This window comes from Canis lupus, chromosome 10 (genome assembly GCF_048164855.1).
Source record: "Canis lupus baileyi chromosome 10, mCanLup2.hap1, whole genome shotgun sequence".
NCBI lineage: Eukaryota > Metazoa > Chordata > Mammalia > Carnivora > Canidae > Canis > Canis lupus.
Window position 1 is genome coordinate 31,907,836 of NC_132847.1, and position 18,190 is coordinate 31,926,025.

The window sequence follows — 18,190 nt, forward strand, 5'->3', positions numbered from 1 at the left end:
TCAGATAAATTAAAGTTTATCCCAAAGACTGTAGTAAGAGATGAAGAGGGACACTATATCATACTTAAAGGATCTATCCAACAAGAGGACCTAACAATCATGAATATTTATGCCCCTAATGTAGGAGCTGCCAAGTATATCAATCAATTAATAACCAAAGTTAAGACATACTTAGATAATACAACATTTATAATAGGAGACTTCAACACGGCACTTTCTGAAAATGACAGATTTACTAAGCAAAACATCTCTAAAGAAACAAGAGCTTTAAATGATACACTGGACCAGACAATTTCACAGATATTTACAGAATTTTACATCCAAACACAGCTGAATACACATTCTTCTCAAGTGCACATGGAACTTTCTCCAGAATAGACCACATACTGGGTCACAAATCAGGTCTTTTATTTTTTTTTTTAAGATTTTATTTATTTATTCATGAAAGACAGAGACACAGGCAGAAGGAAAGCAGCCTCCATGAAGGGAGCCCGTGGGACTGGATCGTGGGACTTGATCCTGGGACTCCAAGATCACACTGTGGGCCAAAGACGGTGCTAAACTGCTGAGCCACCCGGGTTGCCCACAAATCAAGTCTTAACTGATACCAAAAGATTGGGATTGTCCCCTGCATATTTTCAGACCATAATGCTTTGAAACTAGAACTCAATCACATGAAGAAATTTGGAAGAAATTCAAACACGTGGAGGTTAAAGACCATCCTGCTAAAAGATGAAAGGGTCAACCAGGAAATTAGAGAAGAATTAAAAAGATTCATGAAACTAATGAGAATGAAGATATAACTGTTCAAAATTGTTGGGATACAGCAAAAGCAGTCCTGAGAGGGAAATACATCACAATACAAGCCTCCCACAAAAAAAAACTGGAAAAAATTCCGATACACAAGCTAACCTCACACCTAAAGGAACTGGAGAAAGAACAGCAAATAAAACCTACACCTAGCAGAAGAAGAGAGTTAATAAAGATCTGAGCAGAACTCAATGAAATAGAGACCAGAAGAACTGTAGAACAGACCAACTTAACCAAGAGTTGGTTATTTGAAAGAATTAATAAGATAGATAAACCATTAGCCAGCCTTATTAAAAACAAAAGAGAGAATACTCTAATAAAATCACGAATGAAAAAGAATAGATCACTATCAATACCAAGGAAATACAAACGATTTTAAAAACATATTATAATATATATTGTATATATATAATATATATATATATATTATATGGCTATACGCCAATAAATTAGGCAATCTAAAAGAAATGGACACATTTCTGGAAAACCACAAACTACCCAAACTGGAACAGGAAGAAATAGAAAACCTGAATAGGCTGATAACCAGGAAGGAAATTGAAGCAGTCACCAAAATCCTCCCAAGACACAAAAGTCCAGGGACAGATGGCTTCCCAGGGGAATTCTATCAAACGTTTAAAGAAGAAACAATACCTATTAGACTAAAGCTGTTCCAAAAGATAGAAAGGGACAGAATACTCCCAAACTCGTTTATGAGACCAGCATACTTTAATTCCAAAACCAGACAAAGACCCCACCAAAAAAGATAATTATAGACAAATATCCCTGATGAACATAGATGCAAAAATTCTCAACAAGATACTAACCAATAGGATTCAACAGTAAATTAAGATTATTCACCATGACTAAATGGGATTTATCCCTGGGATGCAAGGCTGGTTCAACACTCGTAAAGCAATCAATGTGATAGATCATATCAACAAGAAAAAAAACAAGAACCATATGATCCTCTCAATAGATGCAGAGAAAGCATTTGACAAAATACAGCATCCATTCCTGATCAAAACTCTTAAGAGTGTAGGGATAGAGGGAACATACCTCAGCATCTTAAAAGCCATCTACAAAAAGCCTACAGCAAATATTATTCACAATGGGAAAACACTGGGAGCCTTTCCCCTAAGATCAGGAACAAGACAGGGATGTCCACTCTCACCACTGCTATTCAACATAGTACTGGAAGTCCTAGCCTCAGCAATCAGACAACAAAAAGACATTAAAGGCATTCAAATTGGCAAAGAAGAAGTCAAACTCTCCCTCTTCATCGATGACATGATACTCTACATAGAAAACCCAAAGACTCCACCCCAAGTTGCTAGAACTCATACAGCAATTTGGTAGCATGGCAGGATACAAAATCAATGCCCAGAAGTCAGTGGCATTTCTATACACTAACAATGAGACTGAAGAAAGAGAAATTAAGGAGTCAATCCCATTTACAATTACACCCAAAGCATAAGATACCTAGGAATAAACCTAACCAAAGAGGTAAAGGATCTATACCCTAAAAACCACAGAACACTTCTGAAAGAAATTGAGGAAGACACAAAGAGATGGAAAAATATTCCATGCTCATGGATTGGAAGAATTAACATTGTGAAAATGTCAATGCTCCCCAGGGCAATTTACACATTTAATGCCATCCCTATCAAAATACCATGGACTTTCTTCAGAGAGTTGGAACAAATCATCTTAAGATTTGTGTGGAATTGGGCAGCCCAGTTGGCTTGGTGGTTTAACGCTGCCTTCAGCCCAGGGCGTATTCCTGGAGACCCGAGATCGAGTCCCACATCCGGCTCCCTGTGGGGAGCCTGCTTCTCCCTCCACCTGTGTCTTTGTCTCTCTCTCTCTCTCTCTCTCTGTGTCTCTCATAAATAGATAGATAGATAGATAAATAAATAAATAAATAAATAAATAAATAAATAAATAAATATTAAAAAGAAAAAAAGATTTGTGTGGAATCAGAAAAGACCCTGAATAGCCAGGGGAATTTTAAAAAAGAAAACCATATCTGGGGGCATCACAATGCCAGATTTCAGGTTGTACTACAAAGCTGTGGTCATCAAGACAGTGTGATACTGGCACAAAAACATAGATCAATGGGACAGAATAGAGAACCAAGAAATGGGCCCTCAACTCTATGGTCAACTACCATTCAACAAAGCAGGAAAAGACTAACCACTGGAAAAAGGACAGTATCTTTAATAAATGGTGTTGGGAAAATTGGACATCCACATGCAGAAGAATGAAACTAGACCACTCTCTTTCACCATACACAAAGATAAACTCAAAATGGATGAAAGATCTAAATGTGAGACAAGATTCCATCAAAATCCAGAGGAGAACACAGGCAACACCCTTTTTGAACTCGGCCACAGTAACTTCTTGCAAGATACATCCAGGAAGGCAAAAGAAACAAAAGCAAAAAGGAACTATTGGGACTTCATCAAGATAAGAAGCTTTTGCACAGCAAAGCAAACAGTCAACAAAACTAAAAGACAACCTACAGAATGGGAGAAGATATTTGCAAATGACCTATCAGATAAAGGGGTATAAAGCACTAAGATCTATAAAGCACTTATTAAACTCAACAGCAAAGAAACAAACAATCCAACCATGAAGTGGGCAAAAGACATAAACAGAGGTTTCACCAAAGAAGATATCCACATGGCCAACAAACACATGAGAAAATGTTCCACATCCCTTGCCATCAGGGAAATCCAAATCAAAACCACAATGAGATACCACCTCACACCAGTGAGAATGGGGAAAATTAACAAGACAGGAAACAACAAGTGTTGGAGAGGATGTGGAGAATGGGGGACCCTCTTGCACTGTTGCAGGGAATGTGAACTGGTACGTCCACTCTGTAAAACTGTGTGGAGGTTCCTCAAAGAGTTAAAAATAGAACTGGGGCAGCCCGAGTGGCTCAGTGGTTTAGCGCTGCCTTCAGACCAGGGCCCGGTCCTGGAGACCTGGGATGGAGTCCCACGTCGTGCTCTATGCATGGAGCCTGCTTCCCCCTCTGCCTTGTCTCTCTCTCTCTCTCTGTGTCTCTCATGAATAAATAAATAAAATCTTTAAAAAAATGAAATAAAAACAGAACTGCCCTATGACCCAGCAATTGCACTGCTGGGGATTTACTTCCAAGATACAGATACAGTGAAAGGCTGGGACACCTGCACCCCAATGTGTATAGCAGCAATGTCCACAATAGCTAAACTATGGAAGGAGCCTCGGTGTCCATCGAAAGATAAATGGATAAAGAAGATGTGGTTTATGTATACAATGGAATATTACTCAGCTATTAGAAATGACAAATACCCACCATCTGCTTCAACGTGGATGGAACTGGAGGGTATTATGCTGAGTGAAGTAAGTCAATCAGAGAAGGACAAACATTATCTTGGCAAATTGCATTCCAATAAAAAAAAAAAAGTCTCAATCCTCAAGCAAAACTGTCAAATAAAAAATTAAAAAATAATTAAAACAATAAAATAAAATTCAAATAAATAAAACTGTTCAAATAGGGAGATTCATTATTATTTTCTTTTAGGGAATGGCTTGAAAAAATGGTAAGGGAAAAATGAGAAGTGGTAAGGGAGAAAGATATAGAGCTGAAAGTTCCTGACTTTGCCACTTAATAGTTTCACAGTTTTGTTTTGTTTTTTGAAGTAGGCTCCACACCCAGCATAGAGCCCAAAATTGGCTTGAACTCAGGACACTGAGATCAAGACCTAAACTGAGATCAAGAGTCAGATTATCAACTGACTGAGCCACCTACATGCGCCTAGTTTCACAGTTTTTAATTAGGCAAGCTAACTTGCTGTATAGTGTTATTTTGATATTTCTTTATTTTGAAGATTTACTTATTTATTTGGGGGGAGGTACAGAAGAGATTCTTCAAGTCAACTACTTACTGAGTGTAGGAAACTGGCAAGGGACTTGACCTCATGACCCAAGAGATCATGACCCAAGCCTGAAACCAAGAGTCCCATTCTTAACCAAATGAGCCACCCAGGTGCCCCTTGATATTTAAAATAACAGTAATCATTAATATATTTCAGTGTTTACAATATAATACATGTAGAGTTTTTAGAAAAGAATGCCATTTTTATTACCATACTTATTGATCCCATTCTTAATGTTGAGGGGTAGAAGTTATCTGGCAGGTTTTTATTAACTCATATGATGCAATTAAAACCAGCATTTAAGAAAGCTAAAATATCCAACTCAATGACTGCATTTGATATATAAAAATATAAAATATGAACAAGTGTCTTTGAATTTTAGCTTTTTTTTCCTCTTAACTACTCAGTATTTTGCTCCTCACACTGATAGCACCTTTTTCTTACTTCTCCAATCTCCTTATTTGGACTTCTTACATTTTCTCATGATCTCAATCTTGAAAGTTCATTTCTCTTCCTTCTAAATAGCTTCAGGACTTTATCACCTTGACCTTCAATCTCTCTAAGTCAATCTCATTGACCAGAGTGATTGAGAGTCTTGCCCAAGCCCTGTCCCAATCTCCCTTCAGGTAGGAAAGTCCTTGTCCAGGAATAAATGTGGCTTTCAACTCAGGTGCCCTTTTCTTAAGAAGAGTCTCAGCTGCCTTACCAGCCAGCCATCGGCTCCTATCCTGTTGACTGCTATGGAGTCTTGCTTGTGCTGCAGGACAGTTATTCAGATAAAGTGCACTTAGCACTTCCATTCTCTAAAGGCCCATTGATCCATGCGATTCCCATATCAGCACAAATGAGAAGTTCCTGCCTGAATGCAGCAGATGGAAATGGAAATTATATACTCTGGTAACACTGACTTTATTACAGCTAAATGATTTGCATTTTCAAAGTTGAGAGTTCTTGCAAAAACTAAAAAGAGAGACTATGGGCCACCACCTAGGTGCAGGTGCCAGCCACAAGTAAGGTAGGTGCCATGACCTGGTGCTAATCTTTAAATCTGTCTGGGCCTCAGGCTTCCTTACTATCACCTTTGTAAGGTAAAAAACGCCTGTTTGAACTTATAAGGATTGCTGCCAGGATTGAATGGCATAATGAATATGGAAGCACCTCACAAATTATACAGTATTTCATAAATGCAACAATCTGTTACATATTTAAGATCTACACTCTTGTCTATTTCCATCCTCATCTGGACCTCTAAGTTCCTAAGTTCCCACGGTAATCAAAGATCCTTTCTTCAGGTTAAAATGAGTAAGATTTAACCCATAAACAGTAATGTTAATCAATTTTCTGAAGGATTCTTAAATATAATTCAAATTTTATACTTAATTGGTGACAAATTCTAGTTTCAGTTTTTGTTCACTTCTGCAATGTAATCTTGAGTGCTTGGTCTTTAAAGCGGTGCTGTAATCATGTTGAAAGGTAGTAGAAAGGAACAGTTTGCCTATTTCAGCGTTTGGTGATCTGTATAATTTGCACACAGCTTTTCAATAAGCTGGTTTGTTTCTTGTCTACAGAGGCTGTACTATAGCCATTTCAAGTTCAAAATTACTGCAAAAAAGTAATTGATCCTCTATTTCAATATCCCTGCTGTTTCATGAGCCCTCTTAAAATTCGGAGGAATCTATTTCTCATTGATGTTGAAAAACATAATAAGGTCACAGCAGGAAGGCTTTAGCTTCATTAAAGAACATTATTATAAAAATAAAATGATCGAGGGCAAATTGTTTTCGTCCTTGTGGTACTGTTTCTGCACATTCACATTAATCTGAGCGTTTAAAGCAACAATAAATTTGTAATCTTCTCTTTATCATTCACTTCACCATGGTAGCCCCTAGTGGTAGAAAGAGATGTCAATCGCTTACGTTCCAGGGGATTTCTAGCTCTGTTGAATAAAAAGGAATCAAACCTCTTTGGAAATGAAGGCTGCAGCCTGTCAGTCACTAAATTTATTTCTGCTTTTAAAATATCACGGAGAATGCTGGTGTCCAGCAAATGTAGATGCCAGCATTATTTAAAAAATGATTGAGCCGGGAAATGAATGAAAATTTTGACCCACTCGGCTTCCATCTATCATGGGAGCCTGTAATGGGGGGATGACGAAGAAGGATTTAAGATAGAGAATCAGTGATTGCCCTATTAATCTCATTTAACTGAAACTAAAATCTGACAGAGTGCATTACAAGTTGCAGGCAGTAAGGCTTATCAATTCATTACTACTTTCAAGGCTCTCCCTTGCTTTCTTTCTGCCTTCAGCTCCTGGCAAAGGACAGCTTTTTACAGTTCAATTTCTCAGTTTATTTTTGACTGCTTTTAATTAAATTTGATGGCCTGCTTCTGCACCACTGAAGTTATTGGAGTTGCAAAGCACTTTGCTGTTATAATGATATAGCTCCCTTGATGTCTGTTCATTATTAACTGCTTTTCAAAAGTGCTGCTCTCAACTCTCATTTTATAAATATTTAAATAACTGAATTTCTATAACATAAATATCAGCACACAGAAGATAAGGATTCTATTGCCTGTTTAATAGGTTATACAAAGTAAAATAAGAATGCCTTTTTATAAGGCTTTATAATATTAATTGGGAATGTGTCCTTAGATCATCCTGTATATAAATTCTCATACAGATAGTACCAATGTCTCAAAATCACAGTAATCAGTGATAGAAGATTTTAGAAAAGAGAATGTGTAATTTTCATATAGGTAAATGAGATCCTGAAATTAACCTGGGTGTTTTTTTAAAGCTGTCATTCTAATTTTTAAGATAAAATGAAAGAGTGTGCTAAGAGAGCTTAGTCATCACCAAAAAAAAATTCATTCCTCAGAAATAAATAAATAAATAAATAAATAAATAAATAAAGCAGAGTCTTATTAAGATAAAACCAAAAACTGATGAATTAACCTCAGTTATTAATCTCCCCCAAAACTCAAAAGACAGCAAAAATTATTATTTTTTTTAAAAGTCGCTATGGGCTGATCAAAAAATAGGAGCTTAGAAGAAAAATGGAGATAGTAGCAGAACAGAAGATAGTAATAGTGTCAGCTGCGATCAGCCTTGCCTTAGACAGACACTGTTCTAACTCATCTTCTACCTTACGTAACATCCCTATCATCATCTCCTGTTTACAGGTGAGAAAATAGAGGTGTAGAAACATCAGGCAACTTGCGGATCACATATTCAGCAAGTAGCAAACCCAGGCAGTCTGGTTTCAGAGTCATACCTTTCATCACTCTACTGTATTTCAATACATCGTGGAAGGTAGGGAGCAGATTGTGAAATGATGATTGATGTAGTAGACTGAGGAAGTGCTGCCCACAGGCCCACAACGTGAAGCGCAGCAAGAAGCAGCCAAGCGTACCCACAGAACCTTCCAGGAGCCTAGCTTTCAGAATAATGGAGTGCTTTGGAAAGGAGTGAGATGCAGTTCTAAAAAGGGGACAATTGGTGAAATTCTATAGTGGTTGCTCTCTCATCCCCCACAACAGGCAATTACTTCTCTGTTTCCTGTCATCCTCTACCCTCAAATTCCCAATTTTAAGTCTGTTCTCTGGAGAAATTAAACCTGGTACGCTTGACTTTGGACAGAGCTGTTATTTGAAATGGAAATACTTAATCAAGGAACCTGTAAGCCACCTCCCTTACTTGGTTTCCAGAACACAAGCAGCCAAATGATATTACCTCAACTCCTACTCAAAGACCGCACTTTATACGAATGGCGAACAAAAGGTCAGTCATTTGAAGAAAACTGCACATTACTGAGACCTACAGTGAGATGTTAACACCCACAAAGGACTGATAATAAACAGACAATATAGGGAGTTAACAAACAGGGATGGGGGGAGTTACTCTAATCAATAATATAGAATAAGAATGTGTACTATGATAATAAAACAAAACATTCTAAGATAATCAAAAAAGTTATCAAAACTTAGGAATATGGTAAATAAAACTTAAACACCAACAGAACATCAGGTACAATGGGCTGTCAATAGGCTTTCAGCTATAGCCATCAAAAATATCCCTACTTGGCTTTTTTCCCCTTTTCTCTGCAAATATCTATCCTTGAGCTCCTGTTGGTGCAGGGTTCCTAACCACTTCGTGTTTAGTGCTGCCCAATTTGAATAGACTTTTCTTCAAATAAACTCCAAATTTTTTTTATAGATTTTATTTATTGATTCATGACAGACAGAAAGAGCTACAGAGACACAGGCAGAGGGAGAAGCAGGCTCCACACTAGGAGCCCAATGTACAACTTGATCCTGCGACTCTGGGATCATGCCCTGAGCTGAAGGCAGATGCTTGACTGCTGAGCCACCCAGGTGTCCCATAAACTCCAAAATTTTAATATGCCTCTGTTTTTTAACACAAGGAAATGCAACACTTTATTCTCTACTGTATCCCACACTGGAAGAAAAACATACTATGAAGATATCAGCTCAGTTGATAAAATCTCAATGCCAGCAGAAGACTATATCAAAGTATTATATAAATGCTACATTTACTGAAGCTAATTACATTACTCTAATTATGTAAAAGAATACCCTTGTTCTAAGGAAACAGAAACTGAAGTATTCAGAGGTGAAGGGCAATGATATATGCTACCTACTGTTAAATGACTAAGGACAAAAACAAAACAAAACAAAACAAAACATAGATTGACACAGCATGTGTGTGTAAGTATATAGAGAAAGAAAGCCAAGACACAAATGTGAACTATAGATAGTCTAGGTAAAAGGCCCTGAGGTATTCCTTGTACTTCCCCTGCCCCACTGCCAGCAACTGTTGTCTAGGTTTCATTTTTTTTTTCTAAATAAAATAGTTTTTTTTTTTTTTTTTTTTTAATCCAAGAAAGGTACAAGATAAAGTCAAGGAAATTTCCCAAAGAATAAAACTGAGAAAGAAAAATTTATTTTTTTAAAAAGATAGGAAAAGATAATCCAGAAGGCCTAATAGCTAACTAATAAAGAGAGAAACCCACAACAGCTAAGATGAAACTAAAGAAATCAAACTTTTAGCACAAAAAATATCAGTTTTCAACATGAAATTAGTTCCACTCCAAGGCACATTGTCATGAATTTCAAAAATCCTGAGAGGTTCTTGTGAAGAAAACACAAAACGAAACAGAACAGAGAAGTAAAAGGAGAATCAGGTGGCATTGAACTGGTGCTTTCACAATCATCGAGAAGGAGGAAGAAGTGCAACCCAGGAACAAGAAATCCAACGGAGAAAAGCAGAGGCAGGGAGAGTCAGAGGGCCAGCACATAGATGGGAGCAGAAGGGTGGACAGAAGGGTAAAAGCGTGTGAGCACAACATACATGATGCAGGTCTCAAGTATTTTCATCATTTTGTGCATTTGAAATTTGAAATAGTCATTAATAATCTAGAATCTATGGAAATTAATTTCTGCTAAAAAATTGAAAACCTAGAAAGCAACATTTATATATAATCATGATTTAAACATCATGTTGATTTCCCTAAAATAAGTTGAATCAATGCATTGAGAAGAGAGTGGAAAGGAAGTCCTGTGATTAGTGTGCCTGTCCTTCATCCTACGTAAGTATCATAGTAAGAAGTTAATAGATGAGGTTGAAAATTAATTGAGATAATATAAACATGTTAAATTAAAAATAAGGTGGTTACCAACAGATGACACTTGAACTTTGTTCTCTCTTCAATGTGACTATTGCGTAGAGAGATGTGGAGCAGGCTGTTGTGATTCTGTTGCTCTTGCAAGTCTCATAATACAATTTGATTGCTAGATCATGAGTTTCTATTTTTAAGAATCAAAGCAATTCCAAGAAGTAGAACACTTTGTAGTGCTCTAAAACTGCTTCAACTATTTTAAAAATAGAGTACACTGATCATTATACAGAGAGGGCCCCTGCCCAAATATTTTCTATAACATTTTTTTAAAAAGAAATATTTGTTCAGTGTTACATATGACATGCATTTGAAAGGAAAACCATCTCCCAACAGTATTAATTTCAAAGAGCCCAGAAGATGCTTTTGTAGTTTTTGTGTCTCTTAAAACAATTGCTTTAAAAAGTTAAGATTCACTGAGAGAAATGTGAAGCTAGAGTTTTGTAGCTTTCCATACAAGGGTAGGAACACCATAGATTCCTCTAACCTTTGTAAAACCAGTTGTTTCTAATGTTAAAAATATATTTGAAACTGAAGCACATCCTAGTCCTGCTGTCAACTCCCACCCAGAGTAGATGCTAATGATCTCCACTACTAATGATAAAATGTCAATTTCCATAGGTCTAATACGTTCACAATAATTTCCACATTCCCAGTACTGAGTAGCAATATCTTTGGCTTCAGCAACTGGTATTTACTGGTCTGTACTCCAGATGGTGGTATTTAACTGTTATAGCATATTGCAATAACAATGAAAAAAGTACTTCATCTTCTATCTAAGATATAATAAGAAATTTAATGTAAAGATCACTTGTTCTTTCATATAAAAGAATAACTGCTCAAGTGATACTTAAAATGTGCATAAGTTATTTTCATTAAGATTTTTAAAAATTGTCTTAAGAGGCATTTTTGTATATTTACCATCTACTATTATTAAGGTCCGAGTTTAATAATCTAATCTAGAGCATCTGTCATAGCTCTATGGGAACTGCTGATGTTTTTTGTGTTTGAAGTCTCATATTTGGTATAAAACACTGAAGGAGATTCTATATTATATAATGGATACTTGAAGGAGATTAATTTACCTTTTGAACAACCAGAAAGTTAGCTGCTTCACCTCACACTATTTTTTTAAAAAAGCATTATTTTAATTTTTTTATTATTACATAGAAATATTGTGTTTTCTCTTTTCAGTTCTCATTTCCCCATTCCACAAATATCCAGCAGGTGACAACACTAACCACATTTTTTTAAGAACATGCTTTCAGAGCTCCTGGATGGCTCAGTCAACGAAGTGTCTAGCTCCTGATTTCAGCTCAGGTCGCGAGATCATGGTTGTGAGTTTGAGACTTGCCTGGTTCCACGTGGAGTCCACCTGGGATACCCTCTCTCCCTCTCCCACTGCCCCTACCCTCCTTCAATATGAATAAATCTTTAAAAAAGATAATGATTACTGAATCATACAGTATCATAAAATTTGCATTTTAACCTATACCTTTTCAGTATCATGTCATCATGAACTTGAGTTTCTGTTTAGTATAAATGGTAAAAGTTTTTGTAATATACCAAGATTAATTTTGATAATTCCAAGTACTGTTGATTTGTAACCTTGAGACCAATAATATTTTCTCTGGAAATTAAATGTATTTAAAAGTTGTAAGAAAAAGTTTTAAGTTTTGTATTTTATATGCTTTAGGAGGTAAGTTTTGCTTAAAAACTCACACTGCTCTGAATTTCACAGTTTGGTAACAACTATTATGTATTCTACAAGTATAGGATGTCAAGCATTTCCATTTGAAGTTAGAACAAGATTTTGCAAGCATTTTTACTTGCAATGGTATCAGGATCCAACAGAATGTAAAGTCCAAAGATAACTGGAAAGAGGATACAAAATTAAGAACATACTCCTTGGGCTAACATTAAAGACCACCAAAATTAATCTCTATCCTTTTCTTTTACTTGTTACCTTTAATTACAAGAAAAATTGCTAGCTCTCCTTTTCTTTGTCTTTTCTACATTCAAATTCATTGTTTGCATACAAATTGTCCCCTCTTCCTACAATGCCAATCCCAGCCTGCCATCATCCATTGAAATTATCAAGTTCAATTTCCTTCAAGATATCCTCTCAGTTGCTGAAACACAAGACAAATGCTGTCTTGCACTTGATCTCTCCTTATCTCTTGGCATCTGACACTAATACTTATCTAAGTATGTGTGATATGTATCTACATAATGACATGCTATTTAGTAGTGTATTTCCTAAATACACTATTTAGTAGTGCTATTTAGTAGTAGCCTATTTCCTCCCAAAGAGAATCATTACTTGAAGGTAGAAATACTTTAATATCTGTATTTCCCTAGACCTGTGGGGAATATAATGTATATTGTGGATATTTAATATTTGTTACTAATTACAACTTCTAATTATTAAGAACCATCATTTTGAGACTTTCTTTCTTTCTTTCTTTCTTTCTTTCTTTCTTTCTTTCTTTCTTTCTTTCTTTCTTCTTTCTTTCTTTCTTTTTCTTTCTTCCTTTCTTTTTTTCTTTCTTTCTTTCTTTCTTTCTTTCTTTCTTTCTTTCTTTCTTTCTTTCTTTCTTTCTTTCTTTCTTTCTTTCTTCTCTTTCTTCCCTCTGGTTGATTTTCAGGTCATTGCATTTTCTTGAGATATGTTCATAAAGGACACACACACACAAATCCCAATTGAAAGTTTTGGTTTGTGGTGATCTAAGTCTCTCAGATTTTAGTATACATTATTTGGAACTCCAAGTGGTTTCAGTGCAATGAACGTGAAATATATTTTGATTTACTCTAGACATATATTATTTAATGTCTAATGAATACAGATTCATCTGACCAAATTCTCACCTCCTGAGAATTTCTAATGTTATAGTTTGCAAAATATTCTCAGTACTTCAGCAAACATAATTTTAACTGTTAAAGTTCAACATTACTACAGTTGTTGGCAATATTAAATAATTTTTGTGTGATTTCCACTGCACCTTAAATTTCAGGTCATAAAGTGTTATTAATATTATATGGTTGGAAATAATTTCCAGATCAATGAATCAATGCTATCTTAATATTCTGTCTTTAATTTTCATACCACATGTATTTTGTGAGTGGTTTTCATAAGAGGAAGTTGCTTTGTGTTGCCCAGCTCATTATCTTGGATTTTATCCCTAGTTGAATTCCCTTTGTGATCAAAGGGCAGAGAGAACATCTCCTGAATTATTGAACCGTGCTGATTTGATGGGTAGGCCACACACATTAAAGGAAAAAGGAAAAAAGTTTCTCTGCAAATATCTACTTGAAGATATTTTACCAAAAAGCTGAGATTTCACTGCAGAAACAACTAATTCTACTACTTCATTAAAAGTAATCTCTTTTTCTATATTGGATCCACATTGTATATATACATATATACACATGTGAGTATTTTGGTAAGTTGCTTCTATCTGTTCTCTATGGTTGGTAACAATCGATGCTCACACCCACAAAGTACTTAAACATCTGTAGACTATTTCCACAAACACTGTATTAGTTGACTTTTAGAATTGGAACAATTTAGAATAAATAATTTAAGAACTCAGAGGCTTAAAGAGAATGGTAGACTCTGGGCTGCATAACTCATTCATGGCAGAGTAGATATTTGAGCCTAGGTCAACCAGTACAAATCTGACCCCTACCCCGCACACCTATGTTGGCATGCTGACAATTCCAAATTACTATTGTACACATTTTTCTGCCATTCTTCTCATTTCAACTTAATGTAAGTTCATGGCTTTATAATGTGCATGTTGTGGGGAGAAGCATTGATAAGACAATGATGAAGGATTAGCAAGAGTAAACTCACTGATAATGGAAAAAGCAAGAAAATTTTAATCATCATTACATCATTAATACGTTAATGATATTAACACACTTGTTCTTTCTCCTGTCCATTGAAGATAATTCAGGCCTATTCAGTCAAGTTAGGCACCCCCTCCTACATCTTTCCCTATAAGCAGGATTTTTTAAAAATTTTTATTTATTTGACGGAGAGTGAGCAAGCAAGTAGGGGCAGATGTAGGCAGAGGGAGAGAGAAGCAGGCTCCCTCCAGAGCAGGGAGCCTCATGCGGGGCTTGATCCCAAGACTCAGGGATCATGACCTGAGCCAAAAGCTGTCACTTAAGCACCTAAGCCACCCAGGGACCCCTATAAGCAGGATTTTACTTCAGATTTGACACAGAGTAGAAAGAGTAAATCACATTAAAGAGGAATCTGAAGGAAAAAGGCAGGAAATACAGCCTAGGTGAGAATGATACCTCTGCTTTGTTTGGTATATTAATCTAGAGGACAATGGGAGTGTGGGTTTAGAGTTATTAATTTGGGAATATTAAAGCCATGGGTCTCCATATGATCATCCAAGAAGAATATACAGGGAGAATAAAGAGGCAAAGGATGGACTTGGAAATCATAGTCTCTGTGGAAGACAGGTGCAGAGAAGTCTGTGAAAGGAGACACCACTGCTATTCTTCACAAAATTTATTTTTTAAATATTCACATGAGAAATTAGAGTTGTTTCTTTTGTTTTTTTTTAAAGATAAATATACAATCTATTTATGCATCACTGAAGTCAGATAAAGGAGAACTGCAGAAGACTATGGTAATGAAATATAACTAACTTTCAAAGATTTGGTGAATATATTCATGTTTTAATCAGTTACACACTGATATAATTTTTTGTTAAAAATGCAATAGTATTTACAAAGTGTCAGTGTGTAATAAAAGTTGGCATTTAGTACATCAAATTTATTGTTCTAATCTTGAAACAAATAGCAATATTCAAATTCGTTCAATGTACATCACTTATGCTATAATTTTCTACAAAATGAAAAGTAGAGCAATACAGGTAAGCATAATATGTACTCATCCATTTCAACAGGTCATATTTTGTTATTAATACTAATAAAAGCACATTTCTGTATATTTAATCTTTCAAGGCTCTACTCAAATTTCAAACTTTTGGACTTTACACATTTATTAAATAGGAATTATCTTGACTCTCCCAAACTCTTTCATTTAAACAGAAAAGTTGTTTAGTTTTTATAAATACATAACATATATGTATATGTTCTTTAAAAATATATATATATATGCTCTTGTTAAAAAAATACAAATGAAAGGTTTTACCTAAATTCTGCTTTGTTAACTATATAAATACACATTTTACACCAATACAAGATTTTACTTCAATTCTGTTTTATAACCTGATTTTTCAATCTCTGTAAAGATATGCTATTTTTTCATGACCTTATTCTTCTATGATCCTATTTTCTTTTCTTTTCTTTTTTTTTTAAGATTTATTTATTCATGAGAGACACAGAGAGGCAGAGAAACAGGCAGAGGGAGAAGCAGGCTCATGCAGGGACCCTGATGTGGGATCCAGACTCCAGGATCACACCATGGGCCGAAGGCAGGCACTCAACCGCTGAGCCACCCAGTGAGCCCCTATGATCCTGTTTTCTTGTGAAAAAATTAATGATTCAATTTTCAATGTTAAGTTGTATTTTTTTCTGGTTATAGTAAAAACATCCACTATAAAATTATCAAAAAAAAAAAGTTAAAAACAAAAATAAAATAATCATATAGGGTTTTCCTTCTGCCTTTTCACACAAATATTATCTTAAGACATTTTAACTTGCTTTTATAAGTTTAAAAATATTCCTATTCCTTCTTTCATGTCACAAGTAGTCTAAATCATTTTAATAGTTTATATAATTTCACTATTTGAACAAAAATCTATTTTATAAGTTCAGTACAATTAAGTATTTGGGTTGTTTATCATTTTCATTGCTATTAAAACTGAATGTAAGAAACATTTTTGCTTCTATTTTTTCAGACATTCTTAATTTTTTTCTTACATTGTCACTAGATATAGAATTGCTGTGACAAAAAGAGGGATTATTACATATTTGATGAGTAGACTAAGTACTTATTGCATACTCCTTATATCTTTTTTTATAGTCCTTGCCCTTGTAGCCTTAATTAGCTTGTCTTCTTTATTAATATTTTAATCCATGAAAGGCAGAAACTATATATGACTTAAAATAAAATGTTATATAGGCCTAGAATGTAAGTCTTCAAAGTCAAAAAAAAATTAAGTTCTGTAACATTTGTCTTGCATTCCTTAAATCTATAGCCTGTTATTATATTCAGTCCTCAAAAGTTTCATATTGAGCTAAGTGATACATACATTTTGGCTTATGAATTCATGAAGGTACATCCTTGGAGAATCACAATTAAAATATGGGTATGGGGGCACCTGGGTGGCTCAGTGGTTGATCATCTGCCTTCGGCTCAGGGCATGATCCCAGGATCTGGGATCAAGTCCCACACTGGGCTCCCTCCGAGAAGCCTGCTTCTCCCTCTGCCTATGTCTCTACCTCTCTCTCTCTGTGTCTCTCATGAATAAATAAATAAATCTTTAAAAAATAAAATAAAAGGGATCCCTGGGTGGCGCAGTGGTTTGGCGCCTGCCTTTGGCCCAGGGCGCGATCCTGGAGACCCGGGATCGAATCCCACATCGGGCTCCAGGTGCATGGAGCCTGCTTCTCCCTCTGCCTATGTCTCTGCCTCTCTCTCTCTCTCTCTGTGACTATCATAAATAAATAAAAATTAAAAAAAAATAAATAAAATAAAATATGGGTATGTCTGACCCTTACTTCAGATCTCTTGTCATTTAGAAACCAGAAGTCAAGGAGCCTTTTGAGTCACAGAATTATCTATAGCCTCTAATTGCATGACTTTGGAAGTGACAACATTTGGGGTCCTCAAGACTAACTCAGCCCTCCTATGCTTGTCATTTAGAAGGCTACAGAACAATGTGTCAATCTGAAATGCTTAATGATAACTTTGCTCCACGTTGGTCACTTCTGGATAGCCTTCCCTCCTTAACCCCCAAACACTCTATGAAATTTCATCTTTCATTCTACTTGTAGTTCAGTCATTTTGACACCCAGTTCAGAAAGAAACTCATTCATAGTTACCTCTTTGACCACTTAAAGAGGAAATCATTATATGCATTGACTTTAAAGTATGATACAATTTTACAACTATAATATTTTTGAAGAAATGAAATAGCCCAGTATTTCAAGAGGGTAGAAATCAGTTATCTGATGAGTTCTGTAGGTAAGAGTCAGAAAGATGCACACATTATATTTTGGAGAACTGTACTCACCTGGAGCCAAAGCCCATCACTCCCTTCAATGCTGGTGCCAACATGCTGTCAGTCAGACACCCTCAGCTGGACTATCACCCGGCCAGGAACTGCTGGCACTTTACTCCTACCTAGAACAAAATACAATGTCAGTCATTTTTTTTTTTGAATGTTCATTCAAGCATTGTGAGATATTCATTATGTTATCTTTCCTTGTCACATTAGACACCCATTTATCAGAATGTTCAACATAAAGGAAAGAAGCGTAAACTCTTTACCTCTATAATTTATACCACAATGATTAATATAGCAGCTGTTTAAGTCAAAGGGACCATCTATATTTTATCTCCTATAAAGTGTTTTTTCTAAAAGATTATTATTTCAGTGCCATCATTCCTATCCATTTGGTTTAAGTAATTGATGTGTTAATTTAGGAAGCCATTTTCTATATATTATCCTTGGAAACTATAAATCAAAATACTTTAACCCCCAGAAAATATTGTTTCCTGTATTTTTTTTAACCCCAGCTGAAGAAATCTCAGTAGGAAGCAATTTA

General features: G+C 35.5%; 1 protein-coding gene across 35 annotated transcripts in view; it reads right to left on the minus strand.

The window, feature by feature from the left end:
* Nucleotides 1-18,190, minus strand: part of PTPRD (protein tyrosine phosphatase receptor type D) — a 2,176,041-nt gene that overhangs the window by 1,511,238 nt on the left and 646,613 nt on the right. For all 35 annotated transcript variants that reach the window (XM_072841294.1, XM_072841327.1, XM_072841326.1 and 32 more), the window contains one exon: nt 17,656-17,765. The gene's annotated coding sequence lies outside the window, so the exon portion shown is untranslated. The remainder of the gene's footprint in view (nt 1-17,655; nt 17,766-18,190) is intronic.